This window comes from Pipistrellus hanaki (genome assembly GCF_964339955.1).
Source record: "Pipistrellus hanaki genome assembly, chromosome: 10".
In the NCBI taxonomy this organism is placed as follows: Eukaryota; Metazoa; Chordata; class Mammalia; order Chiroptera; family Vespertilionidae; genus Pipistrellus; species Pipistrellus hanaki.
Window position 1 is genome coordinate 36,997,976 of NC_140512.1, and position 25,299 is coordinate 37,023,274.

Genomic DNA, 25,299 nt, shown 5'->3' on the forward strand with positions numbered 1-25,299 from the left:
GCTGGAGGAAGTGTTTTCCTTTCCCTTGGATGAAAGCCATCCTTCACACTAGTTAAATGTCCTTTCACTCTGCTCCAGAGAAATGTGGGATTCCTTTCTCCAGCTCCATCAAAATCAGAAGGTGTACATGGCCTTTCATTTCTAATAGAAGTGACATATATGTAAATAAATACACTATATATACATAAACATACACACACACACACACACACACACACACACACACACACACACATATATATACTACCAGTAATATATGGAGCATATTTGTAAATATTAATGTAAAATGTTAAAATTATAAAGAAATCAAATGACTATGTTGAGACACCTAACTTATTCTGTTAATTTATACTGGAAACATTTTCCTCTCTAAACTACACCATAGTCACCAGACTGAGTTCTGGCTGCACATCCATTTCAGACACCTCAGTCAGGGTGGAATGGCTTCATAGGCTGTGCCAATGTCTGTACGGGCCCACAGAGAACCAGAGTTCCCACTCAAAGCTCGAGGTCTGGAGACACAGGTAAAACTTCATTAGCAATATGAACGATTTAAAAGCACAAGAAGAGCAACAACAAGAAGCCTAAAGCAAGTATATGACCAGAAATAATGAATGGTTACAGAAAAGCAAATCTGGGAGTTTTCAGACAAGGGAAGTCACCATCACTTTAAGGTTGGGATACAATTTTGGAGAAGACTGGCCTTTAACTGAGCTGAGAATTTGGGGTATTTCCTTAAATGTAGAAGAGAGCAATACTATATCCTAGAGAAGTATTTATCTTAAAAACTGAGAGAAGGGGCTCTATAGGTTACATAGAGGGCGCCATAAGGAGTTGACTAGATTGATTGACTTTTTCTTTTTTAAAAGCCATATTTTTCTGCTTCTCAAGCGAGGGACAGAGATCAGTAAGCCATACAAGCTTCTGGAACTTTACTGAGAAGTAGGCTCTCGGATTCTCAGCTTTTTCAAAAATGCCCAGGAAGGAGCATCAGGGCTCTAGAAAGCAACAAGATACAAGCCTCTCAGCAGCAACCAGTGTCAACGATGGATATATGACCAGAGATTTTCCATTTCTTAACACTGGAAAATTTGTACTACTCTGTGCAGGGGGAGTCCCCCAAAAGCTGAGACTGAGTCTTCTATCCCCTTGCCGAGTGAAAAATAAGTTTTGAACTTATTTTTATTAAATAAAAATAGAAATGGAATATTTCTTCTATGATGATTTTTTATGATTTATCAATGACAATTGGTAAGTTGGAGACTTAAATATCAAAATATGAAGGGTTCCCCCTCCCATTCTTATACCAATCGATATATATATATATATATATATATATATATATATATATATATATATATCATACACTTCTCCAAATTTGTCTCAGACTTGGAATTCATGCTACTCTACTATACTCTGCTACTTGAAGGCCTGAGTGGTGACATAGCTCTACAGTATTTACTTGCCAGGGGTACCAACCTTTTTTTGATGTATGTCAGTTCCTATCATTTTTTCACACTATAAATGAGCAGTGGAATTATGAAGAATGAGTTCCCTTAGACATTCTGGTGCAAGTTCTTAGCAGCATGGTCTTCGAGAAGAATAGGTGAATGTATCTGGTATTAAATCTAAAGTCTCATGAGATGCCAACCATAGCAGTTCTCTTCCTGAGCAGAAAACACTTGGTGAAATGCCAGTTTTAGGTCCAAGTACTTGAGATTCTACTGTTCCAAATGGATCCTGATCATTTACATTTACAAACATTTTTCATGAACATGTGTTGCATTATGCTAGGCTATCTCAAATAATTTTGAAAGTGAGTTGAAATGTAAGCCATATAGTCAACAACAACAACAAAGCCATAAAAATGGTGTTTTTGCCTCATATAAAAATATTTTATCAAATTTTTTCATCTTAAATTTAAGATGGCCTCATGAAATCAATGCCCTTGTTTTATAAATCATTCACTGCCTCTTTCAATTACTTTATATCATTACTAAATCATTAATAAAATTTGTATTACATTATAATTAAAGTCTTAACTGCAATGAGAAAATGTGAATGTGTCAGATTGTGTGAAGTGAGGTTGAAATCTTGCCATAAATGGTCCCAGTCAAGCCTGAAAAAACTATTATTATTGTTTTTATTAATGACTAAGTAATTTGCATTTTTGATAACTTCAGTAAGCCTCATGACTGTCAAAGCCTGCCACCGTATACTCTCACTTTCCCCCAAATTATTTTTGGCATTTTGGTTTCCATTTAATAAGTAAGCAAGCTAAGCTTCCATTCTTGGAGATGTTATTTAATAGATACCACATGTACAAGGCCATAAATAAACACCAATTTACTGCAAAACAGGTTAATAACACAGTGCAAATAGTGTTGCTATAGTCCTATATTGTGCAAATAAGAGCAAACCATTTTTGTAGAAATTATCTGAACTTGCCAAAAACCAACAGAGGCCACCCCTCTTCAGGTGGGGATTAACACAGAGTTAAATTTGTACTAATCTACCCTTGAGGAAGGAAACTTTAGCAAATGCTCTGTGGAGACTGCCCATTTTTCTTTCCAGCCAAATGCTATCAACAGGAGGGAATGCTTAGGAGACCCATTTGAATTAACACATTTGGAAAGTTAGTGGAAGTATAAGCACATATAATGTTTAAAAAAAAGTGCAAGAACCATAAATACAATTCTTACCTACAACTGCACTTTATTTTTGAGATTTTTCCTAATAATTCCATTTCTCAAAATTTTACCCAGGCCTATAATCTAGATGTGGATATCTACAATGATAGCTTATTTGTACAGCAAACAAAAACTCTTTTGAGATTTATGTGTTGCAGGTTAGTAAACAAAATGCGATCGCCATTTTTGGAGAAGGTGAAATAGATCTCTTAGAACTGATATAGAATAGGAGTGATTTCCTCTTTGGGATTGTTAGCTCAAAAGAAGGCAAAAAGGGGGAACCACAGCCCCACCACCCATTAGTAGGAAAGGATCCAGGACTTGGATTAGAAAAGAAGACCAGGGAAGAGAGCAAAGGACAGGACTAAACTGCAGTTATAGAGGCCACAGTTAATAATGTGTATAAAGAGAATATTAGGCGGCTGGTTTTATCAGACCAAGAGTTCCATGTTACTTATAGTAACATTAAAATGTGGAAAATTTGTTACATAATAATAAGCCCATGAACAGAAATATTTTTAATTGTTGTTGCCTTATCTGCTTATTATGGGATTTCAGAAGCTTGTGGGGTTTATTCTTCAGTCAGCTTTACAATTTCTGTTTGATTTATGTACACAGACATTAAGCACTGGTGTATGGGACAGGCACTACATTAGGCACTGGGGATCCCCATGCAACTCCTGCCTTCAAAGATTTTACAATATCTGCTAGCTGTGTAGTGGTTTCAGTGTGAAGAATGCCTTTACTTACTCTGAATTGGTGTAGTGTTGTGTTTCTACATACTCTTTGGGAAGCGTGCCCCTGTGTGTGTGTGTGTGTGTGTGTGTGTGTGTGTGTTTTGGGGGGGGGGTTGATTTTTTGCATATAAGAAATTATATTACAAATAATATAATATAATGATTGCTATCTTAGTCAGCTTGGGTGGCCATAGAAAAATACCATATACTAGGTAGCTTAAACAACGGAAGCTTATTTTTTCATAATATGGAGGCTGGAAGTCTGAGATCAGGGTGCCCGCAGGGTAGGTCCTGGTGAGAAGGCCACCCTGGCTGTGTCCTCACCTGGTGGAGAAAGAGTGAGCCAGTTCTCTGATGTCTTTCTTATAAGGGTGACCATCCCATCATGTGGGCCCCACTGCATAGTCCCATTTAGACCAAATTACCTCTCAAAGGCTCCATCTCCAAATATCATCATGTTGGGTTTAGGCTTCAATATTTATTTTTTTTTGGAGGACACAAGGCAGTCCATACCACTGACTCACAAGCTCCATTTGAAAAATGTAGTGTTTTGCCATATTTGTTTCAGAATTTAAAAAGAAAATACTTTTATGCCCTGGCCAGTTTGACTCAGTGGACAGAGCATCAGCCCACGGATTGAAGGGTACTGAGTTTGATACCTAGTCAAGGGCATATAATACAGCCCTATTCAGTGATAAAAGGGAATTAAATATTGAGGTGCAGCTGAAACCGGTTTGGCTCAGTGGATAGAGCGCCAGCCTGCAGACTGAAAGGTACCAGGTTTGATTCCAGTCAAGGGCATGTACCTTGGTTGCAGGCATATCCCCAGTAGGGGGTGTGCAAGAGGCAGCTGATTGATGATTCTCTCTCATCAATGTTTCTAACTCTCTATCCCTCTCTCTTCCTCTCTGTAAAAAAATCAATAAAATATATTAAAAATAAATAAATAAATATTGAGGTGCAATTATTGAGAAACAATTGAGTAATCTAGCATTCATAGGTGACTCCATGGTTATAAAGTAGCTATAAATGAAAGTGTAATTAGTTATAAAATCATTGACATCTATGAATAAAAAACAAACAGAAATATGGCTGCCACTTATAGAAATCAAAGGAAAATTGATTCTCTAGCAACTAGTTATTGAAATCAGTGAAACCTTACTCATAGTAAACTTACCTAAGCAAATTTAAAAACTTGCACACCTGATCTTAGTAAATGTACATTTCAAATTTCAGCAGGTTTTTTTTAATACTAAGTAAATAATGAGTGACCTAGCTTTGTTATTTGTAGTACTACACAAATATATGTTATAACATTTTAATAATAACCTTCTCATGTACAATATTGATTATCTTCTGTGATTTTTAAAGTATGTTAATATTTATACTTAATAAATCTGACACTCATTTCAACAATGTAGTTTTAAGCAAAACTGGTAAGAGCAAAGTGCATATTGATCTCCCTCAAAGTTCTGCCTTTCTAACAGCTGCTCTTTGCTTTCACACAGGGCCCGCTCCCTCAGGCTTCCATCCTATGAAGCCTCTCCATCCAATGGGTCTTTTTTGCCTCCCCCACTACTCATCCGCAAGAAGGGAAACGCTATTTTCAAATTCAGAACTCCTCCTCTGAGGTCACTGTTGGTACTCACCAGTGCTCTCACAGACTGCTTGCAGAGTCCCAGCCCTTTAAGGCACATACTGCATGCACTTGCTGGCCCACCTGTGGTTGTGGGGGCCATGTGGCTGGTGCCGGTCCATGAGTTGTGAGAAGTGATATGTGTTAGTCTGGGGATATGAGTATCTAACTGTGATGGCAAGATCCCTTTTCTTTGAGAATAAGGATGAGAAGAGTCCCCTAAAGACTGTGATAAGCAGAACCCCTCCATTCCAGTGATGATCAGGTCACACAAGCAAGGAAAAGGTAAAACTTTTATTATTTTAAATGACTGACTTGGTGGTCATTTGCTACCACAGCATGAGCTTGCCTATAGCATCATGTGTTACAGATGGAGTTGCTTTAATCTTTGGCCTGGAATCCATAGGAGTAACTCTAATGGTAGAATGTGTTATGGGAAAAGAAGCAAGAGACCCTATGCTGGGGAATAACTGGGCAAATCGAGCTCATGCACACACCAGGAAGCACTTTATATCAGCAGCTACATATTCTGTCCTAACTGCAGGGTTGATTACTGGTGATGGTTTCACTGATGGATATTTTTGGGTTTTTGTTTTTTGATTGAGAAAAACATACAGGTGTTTACTAAAAGATTTGTTTCTCGCCAAAACCGGTTTGGCTCAGTGTATAGAGCCTCGGCCTGTGGACTGAAAGGTCCCAGGTTCGATTCCAGTTAAGGGCATGTACCTTGGTTGTGAGCACATCCCTAGTGGGGGGTGTGCAGGAGGCAGCTGATCGATGACTCTCTCTCATCGAGAGTTTCTAACTATCCCTCTTTCTTCCTCTCTGTAAAAAATCAATAAAATATATTTAAATAAAATAAAATATTTGATTCTCCTACATTACCTAAAAACAAAGAAAGTTGAAGCTTTGACTTCAGAATCCACTATTTAAAGCACAACATTGGGGGAGGAGTTTTATTTCCTCTCTTTGACAAATGCAAAATGAAGAAGTCAGAGGAAGCTTCGTGGACATTCTTGAAGGGTTTACAAATAAAACCCAAGCACTTATAATATCGCTGATAATATTGCCCAAGACTCTCTGAGAAAACTTTCTAAAGCTTAAGTAGGAAAAATGCTTTGTAAGAGCGATGACAGCAGCTCACCAATAATTCTGTAAAATATGAGTAATAGCATTGGAACGAGAATAAAGATTTCAGATTTTTTTGTGGGGGAGGGAACAAACACAATGACTGCTCTTTGGTTATAGACAAATCAGTTCTCAAAAACTATTTTTTATAAATAAGTTTTCAAAGACACTGTCAAGTCTTTCCCTAAATGAAGCGAGATGCCAAATCAGCAGAGAATTAGAATGCATTTATTTAAACACACACACACACACACACACACCCTCAAGCAGAAGGGCATCTGATGTTTTACAGACATTCCAACACCTTCAGGAAATTTGAACTTACACCAAAGGATCTGATAGTCATTTGAGTCTCCATCTGTACTGGAACACATGTGCACACACAATGCACATTGAATCACTCCCGTGGAAAAAAGAAAAACAAACCCTGGTCTTAAATTATAGAAGTCTCCTACCATTCTTCTGAACCACAAAGCCTTTGGCAGCTTGAAACGGTGACTGAGGGTGATCTGGTCATAAAGCTTCCTTTGGTGCTAGAAGCCACAATAGGGAGCTACAGACAACGGCTGCTCCAGGGACACGGTGACTAGTACTAAAGAGCACAGAAGAAATCTCAGGCTGAGGGACAGTTCTGGAAGCCAGCTAAGAAGCAGGCATTACTCTTTCTGATTTGTCTCTGGTAACTACTCAGTTTCTTAAGTTTAATTATGTGCTTCATGTTGTCAGCTTGTTGCCAGAATTTGATTGTGCTACAATTAATTTTCCTATTTCTTTCTTTTAACTGAAAATAACCCTGCCATTTTCAAATCCTCGATCTATATAAAACTGTTTTCTAATATATATTCTGGTAGTAAAATAAACGGGGAATTTTAGATTCATTGCGTGGGGTGGGTGGGGGGGGGAGGAGGATTCTCTATTAGACTGTTTGGAGGCAATGCAAGTGAAAACATTCAATTGATTACTACCATTTATTATATATTTTTTGGATCCCAGTTATGTGCTACCTACTATGCATCGTCTCATTCAAATTGTAGTAGGTAGTAATACAATTACTCCTATTTTATAGATGGGGGAAAAACTGAATCTTAACAATATTGCAACACGTTCAGGTTCACAACACTCGAAAATAGGCAGAAGAGGAGATCCAAACTCAGTCCTAACGCTTAAGGACTGTTCTGTGTCACCCTCTTAACTTTCCTTTCCTACACTTATGTTTGTTTCTCTTGAAAGGGACATCTGTGTACATTTGAAAACAGTAACTAGTGCTCATGTCAGGGTTTCCTTTGGAAAGGAGATGCAGGTGGCTGAGTGATGGCGAGCACAGTCTGGAGCCAGGACCACTGTCCCCCAGCTGTGGGATCAGACGCGAATCACGTACATCCCAGTGCTTCAGCTTTTGTGCCATGTAGCCTTGTTGTGAAAATTTATTTATTTTATATTGATAAAGCCTTAACTGTGTTCAGCAGATAGCATTCAAATGCAGGTACTCTTATTACATGTGTCGGTGGTGAACACCATATTCACATACTTAAATAAATCGTAACCCACAGATAAGCTATCCCAGCTCAGCCACCCAAAGGACACAGAGAAAGTCCTTTTCAGAGGTTCAGGAGAAAGTCTCAGTGCAGCTGTGACAACAAGAGGTCCCAGTCCAGAGTAGGGTGCAGTGAGAAAGTGATGGTGTGACACACCGACTCATAAACCTTTAACACAAACATTGCCCCATGTCCCCTCCCCCAAAACCATGACACAGTAATCCTGTGCTGAACTTGATCTTACATTTCAACAGTTCTTTGGGCCATCTCAGTTGATACAGTTCAAATTTCCTGCTGGCCAGGTAGCACTAATATCTGCATTTCCCTTTTATTCCCTCCACATCTTCTCAGGGCTTTCCTCACTGAGGAGACACTTCCAGATCTGGGGTGAAAACTGAGACTGTGGGGCAGCCGTGGGGGCGGCCAAGCCAGGAGCAGGGAAGGACACATTAATCAGGCCCCTGAGCTGCCCCTGGTGAGAAAGCTGGGAAGTGGAGCACACTCTTCCCCTAGGGGGGATGGGAAGTGCTTGCCTTCTTTCTTCTTTTCTCTTTTCCTGTGGTGCCTCCAAAAATGTGCAAGCTCTGGCCCCTAGCCAATGGGGTGATTTCTTTGCTTAAGGAAAAGTGTAAAGTATTTTCACATTAAATGAAGAACTTCAGACATCTCCAGAATCTGTCCTTGGAGGGCTTGTTAAAATTCAACAAAGGCCCATTTATACTTTAAGAGAACCTCTTCTTCCTTCGCTGGGTCGCCTTGGGAATTTTCATTTCTTTCTGCAACACCACTCCATTTTGTCTTAGCAACTCCTCTCAGAGGAATTATGGCCAAATGTATTTCTCTTTTGTTTTTAAACTCTTGGGTCTCTCCTGTTTATATGTGATCTCATGTGTGTTCATAGTTTTCTTAAACAAAACTAAGATATTTGAATTCATTTTAACTGCCTTGTCCACTTGTTAGGGGCATTTATGTTTGTACTTTGCGATTACTAAAATATTAAGAGTTTTACTAAGAATCTAGCCTTTTTGATTTTGTGATTTCTCATTCCAGGTTTTATAAGACTGTATTTTCAATGTGCAAAATGAATATCAGGATATAAATTTAGGAGCAAATTATCCAAATGAAAGTTAATTCCTGCTGCCTATATTTATATGGGCACATACATATATCTGTCTTTTGGGGTGGGGAATAAAAAATATTCTTTAGAAGAGTGAAGAAAATTGTAAATTACAGGAAGTTAAGAGTTCTATTCACCGCTGTGTACCCATTAGTCAACAGAGTGCCTCCTGTGTATTAGATATTCAAAACGTGCTGTCTGAAGGAAAAGGTGAATAATCAGAAAGATAAAATATTCATCTTTAAAGCTAGTTTTTAATTGACTCATCTTTTATTATTAGAATTAAACATGTTCTTTATAACCACTTGTTGTTTAATTTGCAATGAACTGTATATCATTACACCTTGTAGGAAAGAAATGAACACGGCATTTTTCACAAGTATGATAGACTAACATCACATTTTTCGGGGACTTTCTCCCCTTGGCAATGCAGCGTGGCCAATTAGTCTTACATGGCTGCATGGCCTATCTGCACTTGTACCAGCAGCTGTCTCAGAACTGTACCCAGTGACACCCTCAATTCCATGCCTTCAATGTAACATGAAAAGAAAGACTACTCTTTATTATTGTTAGAGAATTCCCACTTAATGCTAAAAGAATGCCTAAGTGAGATAATTTTCTGCCTAATTATGGCGATTAATCCTTCTGGGATAATGTAAATTGATCATGTACATGACTGTGGACACTTTTCTAACATATAATAGAGAATGTAAGTAATTGTCAGTCATATATTTTAATTGACTAAGAAATTATTTGTTTTATTAATATGGCAAGACTTTGATGAAAATTTGAGGGAAAACCTGAAAGTGATACCGAAAAATATTTATCTCAAATCTATCTATCTCAAATCTACACGTCTCTATCATTTCTCTAATCTATTTTTGAGTAGAGCAGCCAAGGTGGAGAATGCCTCTTGTAGCTGAAATGGAGTCTTCATTGAGGACACTGGTTCCCCAGAGCCCTCATTTCAGTGGCTCATTCCCCTTTCACACTGTTCTTGCCCTGGGCCTGGACATGGAGCAGATGCTCCTCTTCCTTCTGGGCTTTTTTTTTTCCTTCTTTCATCAATCCTTTCACCTTTAAAGCTCATGCTGTGAGAGCTCCTATTACCCTTTCTTGTTTCACTCATTTACTGTCCTTCGGGTCACTCTCCCCCACTCTCAAACTGCTCCTGTCTTATTTGTGGTGACTGTAAAATCCATGTAGATGCTTCTTCATTCTAGCTTCTCAGTGCCTTGATTTCCTCTCTAAAATGACCACCTTCCATCCACATAAAACAATCAGTCCTAAGGCTATACCATATGGTTTCTTTTGCTAACAACTAGAAAGTTTCAGAATCAGGACTCTGACTCCATGATCATTACATTTTACCTTTTCAGTTAATGAGTATTTATATCCAACTGGAACCAAAATAAATTGATTAGACTCTTAATTCCAATAATTATAGGCTGTTGATGTTCCTTGTGATTAAGTCCCTACACCTTTTCATTACCCCCTTATGAATTTTCTCTCTCTCTCTCTCTCTCTCTCTCTCTCTCTCTCTCTCTCTCTCTCTCTGTTACATTTTATCTGTCTTACAGACTTTCATCTATGGTTAATCCATGGTTAAGTCCACTTCTCTGTGTCCCCCACATCTGCTCCCATATAGCTGAATATGGCTACAAAAAAAACTCAGTCATAATGATTGTCTTCTTTTAAATTTATGATCTCTAATCTCAAGTGGGCTCTTAATGCTGCCTGGCAATCATATTATATTTCCCTAGTCCATTCATTCTCCCACTCTTCCTGAAAAAGATTTCCTACTTTTTCTTCTCTCCTTAAACTTCTAATACTTCCTCTTAAATCTTAACTCCCAGCTGATGACCTTGCTCCCAGAGAAAATAGAAATAAGAAGAAAGCTTCCACAAGCTCCTTCCATAACTAACCACCTTCTTGGCATCTGTTCCTTTGATAGTGAGTGACTTAAGGGTATTTCTGGCTAAAGCCAATTTCTCCACTTGACAGAAGACTGCTTGCTTTCTCTCCTACTTCTAGACATTGCTCATCCTCCACTATCATTTTCTTCCGCTTTTTACTAGATTATTTATATCAGCATACAAACATGCCCTTATTTCTCCCATCTGAACAAAATAATTTTATTGACCCTGTCTCTAGTCAGCTACCACTGAATTTCCCATTTTTTTAATATAAAACTTTTAAATTGTTGTTTAAATTAACAGTCCCCAATTCTTTTCCTAGAATTTTTTCTTAAACTTTTTTTCAGTCAAGCTTCTGAACTCACTACTCTAATGTCATTTCTCTTATTGAATCACCAATGATCTCTACATTGCTAAATCTAAGTCAGTTCTGGTTCCCCTTCTCACTTGACCCATTATCAGATTTGACACAGTTGATCACTCTCTCCACCTTGAAGATTTCTTCTTGTGGACTAAAAAAAATACTACAGTCTTGCCCTAGCCAGTTTGGTTTAGTCGACTGAAGTGTCATGGGTTCAATTCCAGTCAAGGGCACATACCTCATTTTCAGGCTCCCCGCCCTGGTCGGGAGGCAACCAATTGATGTCTCTCTCTCACACCGATGTTCCTTTCTCTGTTTTTCCTTCTCCCTTCCACTCTTTCTAAAAATCAATGGGAAAATATCCTCAAGTGAGTATTTTAAAAATAAAAATAAAAGGATACTACACTCTTTAGGTTTTCTTTCTCATGTGTAGCTCTTTCTAGGTATATTTTAGGATTTCTCTTAATCTCTTTTACCATGAATCACTGGAATGCCCCCAAGCTCAGTCCTCAGACTCTCCTCTCCCTATACTCACAATTTTTCAGTCTCATCTTTTTTTTTATCATTTCAAAAATCATTTCTCCATTGAAAACTCCCAGAAAAATATCTCCATCCTTGACTTCCTTCAACTCAAGATCTCTTCACTTAGCTTTAATTGGCTTCTCAAATTTAGCAAGTCCAAAGTCACATTCTTACCCTTCCTTTCAAATATGCTTCTGAGCAAGGCTTCTCCATATATTAACTGGCAACTCCACATTTCCATTTGCCAAGCCCAAATCTCTGGAGTCAATCTCTCTCATTCTCTCATAGCCTGCTTTCAATCCATCACCAAATACTGCTCACTCTATATTTAAAACGCATCTATGATCCAAACATTATGAACTTCATTCATGTCTATCAATTTAGTCCAAGTAATCATTTCTTGAATGACAAATTACATTAACCTTCTAGCTAGTGTCCCCATTTCTGCCTTTGTCACTTCAGTTATTTATTATCAATATACCTGACTTATAAATCATACATTCAAACATTCCACTCTTCTACATAAACTTCCCAATGACTTCTCATCTCATTCAGAATAAAAGCCAAAGTCCTTACTTTGGTCTACATATCTGGTTCTGGTTATACCTCTGTGCTCATCTTTGCTGACTGTTCCATGCAGAACATAGTGGCCACATTGTTCTTCTTCTCACACTACATGCAAACCTGTCCCCAAAGCTTTTCCATTTGTTTTCTCTACAGAATATTTTTCTACTCTAAATGCACATGACTCTATTTCTTTCTATCCTATTTAATAAAAGAGTAATATGCAAATTGAATGTCACTCCAATACACAAGATGGTTGCCCATATGTGGTCAAAGATGACTTGCCCCCAGGTGGAGACAAGATGGCCATCACAAGATGGCCAGCAGGGGAGGGCAATTGGGAGGGACCAGGCCTGCATGGAAGGGCAGTTGGGGTAATCAAGCCTGCAGGGGAGGGCAGTTAGGGGTGACCAGGCCAGCAGGGCATGGAAGTTGGGGGCAACCAGGCCTGCAGGGAAGGGCAGTTGTGTGTGTGTGTGTGTGTGTGTGTGTGGCGGGGGGGGGGGGGGGGGGGACGCCAGGCCTGCAGGGAGAGCATTTTTTGTGGGGGAGGCCTGCAGGGGAGGGCAGTTAGTGGCAATCAGGCTGGCAGGGGAGTGGTTAGGGGGTGATCAGGATGGCAGGCAGAAGCAGTTAGGGGCAATCAGGAAGGGGTCCCGGATTAGAGAGGTTACAGATTGGGCTGAGGGAGACAGCCCCCTTGCAAGAATTTCGTGCACTCTAGTTGAAGTATAAAGAGCCTTCTCAGTGAAGCATTTACTGACTACCATATTTAAAATTCCATTCCCTATTCCTCTTCATTTATTTTTCTCTATAACACCTATCAATATCTATGTCACTATGTATTTTATTAAAAAAATATGTTACATATCTCCTTTTGGTAAGAAAATGAGCTTCATTCGGTAGTGATCACTACTGTACTTCTAGTTACTCAATAAATATTTGTTGAATGAATAGCTAAATAAATAAATGAATTAATAAATAAATATAACTTGTTGAATGAATAACTAAAAAATGAATGTAGAAGACTCTTTATCTGAGAACTCTATTAGTATATTCAAAGAGCTAAAACATAAGTCCAAAGTTTGTAGGATTCTTTTCTATGTTTACAGATTCAGAGTTTTACATTAGAATCACTAATTGGTAACAGTTTGACTTGTAAAGGTAAAATTCAATGCATCTTTCAATAATAGCTAAACACCAATTTATATAGTCCAAAACTTACAAGGCTCCACAAGCAACAACAAAAACAGAATGAGACAATCCAGAACATTTTATTTATTGATACTCATTAATTTTATGGTGTTATTCCTCTGTGGATAAAATAGATAGCCTAACATTTAGGGCTAAAATGAAGTACCGCATGGATTGGGAAAATCTGTCATTCATGATGTAGATTTTGCACTTAAATTTTATATAAAATAGTGGACAATTCCATTAGCCCTCACAAGATCCTTTAACTATAATTAATTATTAGCACTGTATATACTTGTGGGGTTTTGGTACCACAGTTAATCAGTCTGTGTTTCCTATCCTGCCAGTAACTATAGAGTTACTTCTGAAGATCTGATCTTCTTTCTTTTAGTGAGTGAAAAGCACCCAGAGACAGCTTGAAGAATTCCAAATGCTGTCCAAAAACCAGACTGAATGAGCTGAGGGAGGAGAAGGGAAGTGGAAAAGAGCAGTCACATGAGTTCATGGGCCTGGCTTTTTATCATGCCTACTCCTGGGGCCACATCAGTGGCCTTGCTTTCGTGCCAGGAGCAGTGCAAGTCATAATTAGAATATGGAATATTGCAAAGAAAGGGGAAAAGGCCCCATCTGTGCAGCCACTTTAACTACAAGCCCAGAACCTGTTTTACAGCTGAGACACAAAGACTGTATTAATCCATGTGGTTAGTTCCTTCTCTGTACATACTGTAGATTCATTGTGTCTGCTTTTTCTAGGTGGAGCAAACACAGACATAAAATATTTTGTTCTCTTTTTGCTGTTATACTTCCTTTCTCACCAGATGCAGCAAACCCTTTCCTAAGCCATTCTGTCTGTGCTGCCCTGCATGTTGACACCAGTCAGCTTGCAAGTGAGCGGGGCTGTCAGCACTGGATATTTTCTCCTCCATTGTCACTGGTCTAATGACATCCTCTGGTTTATGCGCTTTTCTTTCCAACACCACCATAAGCTGGAATAACTCACACAGTCTGGGTGTTAGAGAACGCTCCTATAATTCATGCCAAGTAAAGGAAATCCCCAGACTTATGGACAAACAGTGTATGGTAGCGCATGTACAGAGAAATGTGCAGTCTCCATGTGTAAATGTTGTATTTAATGTAATGGAATCAAGCATTTCAATGTGCATGATGTTGTTGTTTTTTGTTGTTGTTATTGTTGTTTGTTTTTTTTTCAGATAAAGAAGTAATTAGGGATGAGAGATCCTAGCACAAAGACCATTATTCCAAAAATCACCATAAAATTAACTGAGAGTTTTATATATTTCAATGGGATTTCAGAGTCTAGAATGCTATGGGAGCTTAACAGATGATTGTTAATTATTTAACCACAAGCATTGACTGAGTTACAATGCTAATGCATGTCTCTGGAAATACTCTTTAAGTAGCAATAATTTATCCAGACTTGGCTTCAGGGTTTGATGAAATGAGTCAACATAAAAATGCCATATACATTTCAAAAGCCATTGGGGCCCAGCACATAGTAGGTGTTCCAAAATATGTTTTAAACATTTGAACTGAATTTCCTGGATTTTTATAATCTCTTTGGGTTTTTGTTATGGCAACTAAAACCAATTGAGAGCCATAAGTGCTTTAGGAGCAGTGTTTTAGGATTTTGTTGAGCAGTACTTGTCTTTGGAACTTACTGCTTTATAGATTTTTTTTTACTTGTTAGAATGAGAGAAGTCACTGGAATCAGAAAAGACCAAGCTTCAAGACTCACTGCTATAGATGAAATACTTCTAATGTATATCAGGTTATATTTTAGATTGAGATTATATTTTAAACTTATACATTATTTTGCTTATATCTTCATTAATGATATTTTTGTTATTAAGATATTTAAACTCAGGTATATTATATTTTAAGGTTGGTACCATTCTCTTAGTAATCGTTAGTGAAGGGTAAAACACAATGGAAATATTGGGCTATAGCCACCTTTAAAATAACCATATATCATAGTAGTTCTTCATGATCTAATGTGGAAATAATCGCATATGAGTAGCACAATTACATGAAAATGAAGCCAACTAGTAACAAAAGAAAAGATGGCTAAAACATAATGTTGAAACATGGTTTGTTGAGAATTTCTACAAAGTTGTGAGTAGAAAAGAAAGATCTTGGAAAAGGATCACTTAAATTATGTCTACTATAATTTTGAATTTTAAAAATTGCTTTTCTTTCTTAATTTGTATTAGAAGTTTGGTTGATTTGGGTGTGAAGGCTGATCTTAGTTTCTAGACTCTCTACCTGATTACTTATCTCTTTAGTTTAAAAAAAAATAAATTTACTGTTTTTAAAGAGAATTTTTAAAATCTTAGCTATGTCACACATGGTAATTATTTTGTGCTTGGTAAGTATTCTCATTTTGTTTATTAGATAATATGTGTCAAAATAGTTATAAGGAGCTTGTTATGTGCTAACATTGTGCTAAGCCAGTTTCTTCATTTACATTAATAAATATATAATTTTAAATATGTGATCTTAGCTTTTTTAAAGGCTAACATCAAATACAAACAAAAAATAAGAGGTAATATCAGCAAGCAAGTAGCTGCTCTTATCCTCTCTTAGCAACAATAGTTAGGCAGCCATCCACAGGCAGAGTGACTTTGTGGGAACTTTGGGATCCAGGTAGCACACCATGAAACCCCAGTTACACCCTAGACTGAGGAGGGCCAATTTGAGAAGGCAAACTCACACCTAGGGGGCTGACTCACCAACCATAGTCCTGACTATAGTGCCGACTTGGCTACCGTGCCATTTGGCCTTGGTCTGGCCACTAGTACCATCCGCCAAGAGGCCCATCCAGAACCACACCCACCTGATTGCCTTAAGTTAGGGGTGTCGAACTCAATCAGAGAAGGGGCCAAAATCTAAAATCCAGCCTAAATCGCGGGCCGAATGGTTTACTGAACAGTCATAAACTGACAATGTCATAAACTGACAGCGGAGTGCAGTGATGACAGCACGGTGCGGGCCACATTGCAAGGCCTGGCGGGCAGGATTTGGCCCCCCGGGCCTTGTGTTTGACACATGTGCCTTAAGTCATAGGCCTGTTGACATTGATGCTTGGTGTGATCCTGTGACCTGACTTCATGCCCTCTTCACTTTGGTCTAGAAGTAGTCACGCTCACACAGGGACCAGGAAGCAGCCCTGTAACCCTGCTCCCACCCTTCTCAGCCATGATCTGAGAGTGGTCTTGCCTATCCAGAAGGGAGACGTTAGGTAAGACTGCTAACGTCAATCCAATTCCAGAACTTAAAGCAGCCCTGTGGTACTTGCATAAAAACAGACACAAAAACCGATGGAACAGAAGAGAGTCCAGAAATAAACCTATGCATATATAGTCTACTGCTCCTTGCCGTGGACACCAAGAACACACAATGGGGAAAGAAGAGTCGTCACTTCAATTAAGTGTTGTTTAGAAAACTCAACATACACATATGAGAGAATGAAACTAGACCAGTATCTTAGAGCATAAACAAAAAATAACTAAAAATTCTAATGTTAAGACCTGAAACTGTAAAACTCCTAAAAGAAAATATAGAGGAAAACCTTTTGGCACTGGTCTCAGCAATGATTGTTTTGATATTACACCAAAGCACAGGCAACAAATGCAAAAATAAGTGAGTTGGACAACATCAAACCAAAAAGTTTCACTCCAGCATAGGAAGCAAGCAAAATGAAAAGGCAACCTATATATCTGATAAGAGATTAATATCCAAAACATATAAGGAGTGCATACAACTCAATAACAAATAAAACAATGTGAATTTCAAAATTGGGCATAGGAAGGACCTGAATTGACTTGTTTTCCAAAAAAGATTTACAAATGGCCAACATGTACATAAAAAGATACTCAACAGTACGAATCATTACAGGATTGCATAGCAAAACCACACTATTACCTCACACCTGTTAGGATGGAGGTCTGGTGCAAGAAATCTGTGCACGGGTAGGATCCCTAAGCCTGGCTGGCAATCAGGGCTCATCAGGTTCCCCGCCTCCCCACCTCCTCCTTCCCTTGCTCCCTAAGTGCCCTGCTGCTGCAGCAGGTCACCTGCCATGTTCCGCACAGCCCACTGGTGGTCAGCGCACATCAGAGTGAGTAATCAAACTCTCATTGTCCTGGTTGAACTCCTGAGGGGACTCGGAGTCTCCTCAGGAGTTCATTTTATGTATATAAACAAGAGATAAGTATTGGCAAGGGTGTGGAGAAAAGGGAACTCCTTTACACTGTTGGTGGAAATGCAAATGATATAGATATTATGGAACACAATATGGAGATTCCTCAATTTTTTTTAATTACCATATGAATTTCCAGCAATTCACTTCTGAATAAATATCTAAAAGAATTGTAATGAATATCTTGAAGAGCTATCGGCCTTCTCTTGTTCATTGCAGCATTATTCACAATAGCGAAAGTATGACTACAACTTATGTTTCTATCAAGATATGAATGGATAAAGAAGATATGGTACATACATACAATGGAATATTATTCAGCCAGAAAACAAAAGGAAATTCTGCCATTCACAACTTGGATGAACTTGGAGGACACTATACAAATTAAATAAGGCAGACAGAAATATTCTGTATGATCTCAGTAATATATGGATTCTAAAAAAGTTGAACATATGGAACAAGAGAATAGAAAAGTTGTTGCCAGGGACTGAAGGATAGGGAAAGTGGGGAGAGTTGGTGAAAGGGTAAAAATATTGTTATAAAATGAGTATCTAATATTCAACATGGTGATTGTAGTTAAAACTGTACTGTATACTTGAAATTTATTAAGAGAATAGATATGTGTTCTTAACACATAGAATATATTAATATACTTAATTGTGGTAATTGTTTTACAATGTATAGGTATAATAAATTGTTTTACAATAATAAGTATAATTTATAGGTATAATAGTTATAATAACATAAGCTTGAAAATGTACATTTTTTAATTTGTCCATTATGCCATATTAAAGCTGAAAAAAAACTGAAAAATCAAAAATCATTTGTAAGAACTAAATAAAAATAAAATAACAAACTACTGTAAATATCTGAATTTTTGTACATATTCTTTTATTAGAGATAACAGTACAGTCATTCTTAGCTGACATATTTAACACACATGCACACACACATATATCTTCATTTATTCTTTGATCAATAAACATCAATGTTTAGTGTTTGGAAGAGCCAACATCAATCTCATTATAACCAAGTTATTGTAGTATCCTTCTCTACTTACATGACACATCCTAGAATCTTATGACAGGTTCAACCCATATGCTTATTACAAAATTTTCTTCTTCACAAGTACACAAGAAGCCAATATTTTCTAGGTTTCCTTGAGTTTTGTGGCAACCTGGAATGGATATTGTTGTTGCCCAGTCCATTCCCTCAGATCCTTTTAACTAGTCTATGTGCCAGGCTTCAGCTTTGACATGCTTTGATACTAATGACTGGTCTCTTGTCCAGACATTTGCTGTGGGCACTGGTGGTGCCTCACCTCAAGATGTGGAAATGCCCAGGGTTTTTATAGCTCTTTTTATCTCACCAAACCCATTGCACAGCATCTCACTAATGACTGAAACTGCACTCATGTTTGACTTTCTTATCTTGGTTCTCTCATCCATTACTGATTTCTCCTGGCATTACTTCCTACAAACATCCTAGGTTCAGGGTCTTCATCTCAGAGAAGCTAACCTAAAGACAGTTACAGAGTTCTGACGAATGGGTTTATAAAAGGAAATTTATCACTTCTGATCTGTAATATTTCAGAGCCAGTGTGCCTCTTCAATTTTTTTATCCTTTGACAGAAAATTTGGGGCCATGTTTTGAAAGCACCCTGAGTCAGCTTTTGATGGAGCTTTGCTCTAAAGAATTTCTTAGCTTCTTAGACTTTTATGTCTTACGTATCAATTTTTAAAAATTACTACAACATAGCCCAGTTATCCTAAGAAAAGCTCTTTATTGCATTTACATATTAATATTTTAATTTCTCCAATAAATTTTAAAAAGAATGCATGTGACTTCTATGTCTTTAGATACTCTTTGGTATGACTAGATATTCTAGATATTCTAGTCATAACAAATGCTTCGTAAATATTGAATAGTGGCTGTTATTCTCATCATAACAAATGCTTTGTAAATATTGAATGGTTGAGTGGTTGAATGCTCAAATGAATTAATGAAAAAAATGGAATTGAGGCATATCTATCTATCTATCTATTTATCTATCTATCTATCTATCTATCTATCTAAAAGTCTAAGTGACTGGCTGACTGGCCGGTAGCTATGATATGCACTGACTACCAGGGGTCAGATGTTTAATGCAGGAGCAGAAACTACAGACATAGAAACATGGGACAGACTGATGAATCTCAGAGGGAAGAGGGGAGGAAGGTGGGTGGGAAGTGATTAATCAAAGATCTTATATGCATACTAGAGGCCCAGTGCATGCATACCTGCACTGTGGGGTCTTTTGGCCTGGCCTTCGAGCTCTCACAGTTTGGAACCCGTCAGGGGATGTCAGATTTGGAAATTATGCTGAAACTGGCTCTCTGATATCCCTCGAGGGGTCCTGGATTGAGAGAGGGAGCAGACCAGATTGAGGAACCCACTGGTGCATGAATCCATGCACAGGGCCTCTGATATATATATATGCAGAAGTATTTCCTAATATTAGTAGACTGACTCTATTTCTAATGTGAGGAATAGTTCATATAACTAACCAAGTCTGTTACCACGTAAAAATAACTCATAATTCTTATGGTTTTAGAATAGTACTAATATTCCCAGATTCTTAGAATACACTGCCAATTTGAAATAGTTGAGTTAGAAAGTCTTAGAGAAGCTGACCAGATTTGTATTTTGAATACTGTGCTATTTTCTTAGCCTCTGATCTTCATGAAGTGTTGGCAAATGGCTCCAGTTCCTGCTCTTCACATTTGCTTCCTGAATGGAGAAACCCTGGGCACTGTTTTCCTTTGTTCAGGTGGTTAATTATGTTTCAGGGTGGTACTTGCCGGGCAGAACAGTTTTATAGCTCATTGCTTCAATCTGGCCTGCTCTGCCTTGTTCCACTTGCGGTCGGTGAACCCAAGCTCTGGAGAGGTTAGTTTCCCACCCAAACTGCCCACCCAAGCTGGGAGCTTGAAGTTAGCATTTCCTTTCCCTGTCAATTTCATCTTTTTTCCATTTACTTTTACCCCTTTCTGGTTCTTGGTTGTCATGGAGTTGAACCCAGCATGGTTTTCCCTTAGTTAACTTCTGTGTTGTTCTAGGCATTAATATCATTGTCAGCACAGTTGTGTGAACAAGTTTTATTGGTGACTTTGGGCTTCTTCTGCCAGTGGGAAGACTAAGTCTATAATAGCAATCAAATGCCTGGGAGAACCATTTATTTCATATTTGTCATTGGCCAATTCTACTGAAGAGGATCTTGACTCCCTATTTAAAATATTTACTGTTTCTGAATTTAAACATTAGAACAAAAATAAAAACTATAAAAAAGAAAATAAATTTTACACAAATCCCCACCACTACTCAGATATAAAAACATTTGAAATATTTTTCAGTCCTTTTTATTCCTGTGTGTGTGTGTGTGTGTGTGTGTGTGTGTATCCCACCACTGTTTTTCAAAAATCAAGATTGCAACACATAAGTGATTTTAATTTAACATCATATTTCAAAATTTTCTAAAATCTAAATCTTATTACATATGACTTCTAATAATTAAAACAATTTCTTACATAAATGAATCAACTTATATGCATATCATTTATTTTTTGATGCACATATAAAATATTTCCCACTTTTTTCTATTATAAATACTTAAGGACTTTTAACTGTCCTTATATATTGTTTTGTGCATGTATAATTATTTAGTTATAATCAATTTCTAGAATTGGGTTATTTAGGAAAAATATATCAAAGCTTTTATGTTTTATTCCTTTCCTATAAGATTTTGGCAATGAAAATACTATTTTACAGCTTTTATAGAATTAATAACTATTGTCTTTAACCTTCATTAAACAGATTAAAACTAGATGTCATTGCAGATATAATTTGCATTTCTATGAATAAGATATTCTTTATAAACTTGAACCTCAGATTCAGCAACCCCCTTAGGTCATTGGTTTGTTCTTTTTTCATTCTCTTATCACAGTTTCTTTTCCTCCAAATTGTTTTATTTCCTGCTTGTTTTGGTTTGTGAGCTCACATTAGAGGCTTTCCTAAAATTCCTGATAATCCTGGATTCTTCATTATTTTTGAGAGTAAAGAGCCTGAAAGCTGATTGATTATGAGTTATCTGTGCATGTGATGGGAACTACTGATCTTGAGATTCAAAGTGTGATTATTTGACTGGGCCCTTTTTGGGGGCTCCCTCATGTCAGTCCCTTCAGATCTCCTCTCTTGAGGTGATCAGATTTCCCACTGAACTCTCTAAACCTGTGTCCAGAAGGTAAGTCCTGTCTGGAGTGTTCCAGTAAAATACACATGGATTTGAGGAGGAAGTTCCATCATGCAGTTTGCAGATGTTCTGTAATCTCCCCGGGGTTTTGTAGTTGTTGTTATAGTGCTCCTGCCTTCAACTTTTCCTTGTGTCCCTCAGGCCAGAGAGCCTCTCTTTCAAGTTTTCAAGAGGGTGAAGGAGAGGCAGTTGCTCAGGGCAAAGAGTGGGAAAGGAGATCCTAAGCACACAACTATTTCTCAAATAGCTCTCATCCAACCTCCTTTCTCAGCCATCACCCTACCTACAGAAGTACCTGTGGACATCAATTTCTGAGTCTTTTGAAAATTCTGCAGTTAAATCATGTCCATCTAAATGTGGGATGCTTCTTTGGTCATAATGGATTGTATTTACTTATCTGAACCCTTTGTGATGCTTTTGCTGTTTCCAAACAGTACCTCTAATAAATATTTTAAAAAGTAAAATCAAAGTTATTTTTCTCTAATGGGTAATCCTATACTCTTCTGTGCCTTGTGCAACCTATTGTACATATAATCCAAAACTATTCTCCACTTAGAAAAACAAAACAAAATGTGAAGCGCCTTACTGTTTCTTGGAAATAGGCCATCTGAAGTTAATGGGAGTAAGATTTAAAGATAACGACATTTCTCTTTTTTTAAATAATGGAAAGCCAGGACCCTCTAAGTAGTACATGGAAAATTTCCCTCAGCCCCACGTTCTTCCTCAGAGATCTGCCTATGTGACTACTAGTGCACAACAGAGGAAACAGTCCTGATAAGAAAGAATAACAAATGATTCTTGACAGATTTGAAGCTGCCAGTCATGTGATATTGCTTTTCCTCCTTGTTACTTCATTTGGGAGGGTTGACAGGTATGTTTGCATAAGGTATGGAACCTAAAATTTTGCTAGAGAAGACCTTATTTTATCTATACTGCTTCCCTGTTTAACCCAATAGCCCCAAGACTTCACTATTGTTACAGAAGCACCATGAGGATTGTGGCCAATAAGAGAGCTGACTTCTGACCAAGGACTTTTAAAGTAGCTGTAACCCTTCCAGCTTTCTCACAATATTAACATAAGCATGCCTATGCTGTGGCTTTACTTCTATTTCTTCAGTTTCACAATTACATTCCATGTACATTTGTCTCTAAATTTATGTCCACCAATGCCTTTTAGTCCTTTTCATTTATGATCATCCTTGAGATTTCATATTGAGAATTACAGAATTCTGCCAATCAAAATGTGAGGTATGCATGCCTTTTTTGGAATTCACCTGCATTTGCCTTTGAACTCACTTTTAAAACAAAATACAATATCTCACCCAAATATATTTTCACACTTTTTTTTTTTTTTGAGAGAGAGAGAGAGAGAGAGAGAGAGAGAGAGAGAGAGAGAGAGAAAGAGAAAGAGAGAGAGAGGGAGGAAGGGGGAGAGATAGAAGAGAAACACCATTGTGAGAGAGACACGTTGTTTGGTTGCCTCCGACCATGGCTGGAGATCAAGATTGCACCTGAGGTACATGCCCTGACTGAAATCAAACCTAGGACCCTTCAGTCCACAAGCCGATGCTCCATCCAGCCAAACAGGCTAGGGCTCATTCACTTTTTTTTGGGGGGGGGGCTTATCTGGTTCCATTACTTTTTTTTTTTTTTTTTTTTTTTACATTTATCTTAACAGATTTATGCAAGTTAATTGAATAAATTCAGCATTAAACCCAAAATGATTGTTGAAATGATTAAATAAGCTTTGTCAGCCATTTTGCAACTGTCTAGTCATTATACTGGTACTTTTGCCTGAATGTACTTATAAATAATGCCTGCATCACAGCTAGCTGAGTGTCAGTTCTGGGAGAAAATGATTCAAGCAGAGCCTTTTTTGTGTCATTTGCTTTTATGGGCGATTGTTTACTATGGCTTCTGGTTAGTAGCCCTTTTTTTTTACAATATTGTAAACCCAGGATTACAATATTAAGACTAAATTGATCATTAAAAACTTTCACACAGATACAACTCACATTGCTAAGTTTCTATAGTATATCAGTTCTTCCATTCTCTTTGCTTCTAACATTATAAGAATATTATTACTCTCTTTTTACTGTTGGAAAAATAGACCCAACAGGACCCACGTAAATTGTCTAAAGTCATTTAACTTTCAAGAGTCAAATATTTAACTCAAATTTCAGTTTTCTTTCATTGTACTATATTGGCTCCCAAATCCCTGTGATCATAATACATTTAGGTGCACAAAGTCCACTTAAATGTCCCATTTGTGCTTTGCATTAATGGGAGAACAAGGAGCAACTGTGATAAAAATAAAATGTCACAGTCTAAGCAAAATTTGTTCAAGTTGATTTAAGTTTATTAAAAAGCAATAAAAGCAGTCCAGCTGGTGTGGCTCAGTAGGTGAACATCAACCTATAAACCAGGAGGTCATGGCTTGATTCTGGTCAGGGCATATGCCCAGGTTGCAGGTTCAATCCCCAGAGTGGGGTGTGTAGGAGGCAGCTGATCAGTAATTCTATCTGTCTCTCTCCCTCTCCCTTCCTCTCTGAAATTATATATATATATATATATATATATATATATATATATATATATATTCAAAAGCAATAAGAACAATTGAAAAAACGATGAACACTTGAGCAATGCAAATGATGCCCTGCCTTCCTGAGCATGGCCAAATTTCCAACAATGCATATGCATACCACACAACAGCAGTTGTATGCATATGCATCACAACACTGCTACATACTGCCTGGGAGCTAGACTTCATAGTAGAAAAAAAAATGCACACAATAAATACTAGGGTGCATCAAGATTGCTTATAAATTTTATGTTTAGTGATCCTCAATTATGTAAATATATATTTGTCTGGAGTTGACCATCATATGGTTTTAATTAAGAACAGAAAAAAATAACCTTGCATTTTGGATATTTTTCACCCATTGGGTCAACTCTTTCCAATAGGAGATCATATGCCACATCATGAAAAATAACTGCAGTGTGGGTTTTATATAATTTTAAAAGTACGTCCCTTAGGAAAAAAATATGTAGCCAAATGTTTCAAATCAGATTAACTTGGCTTTATGGCAATTTATATATTGTGATTTAGCAAAGGATTTAAATAAATAAGTAAAATTTAAAATAATAATCAAAAGTGCTTAAAATCTAGTTCATACAAATTGTAATGTCATGACCCACACAGAAAATCATTTTTTATCAGCATATTGATGATATCTAGAAGTGATTTTAAGGGCTGGGGGGGGGTTCATATGAGGCTTGATGACAAACATTATTATACTTTCTACATATTACTTACCAGTAACAAGAATCATGAAGGTATATAATCTAAATTTATGTTTTTAAAAGTAACTTACATTTTAATGAGTAAC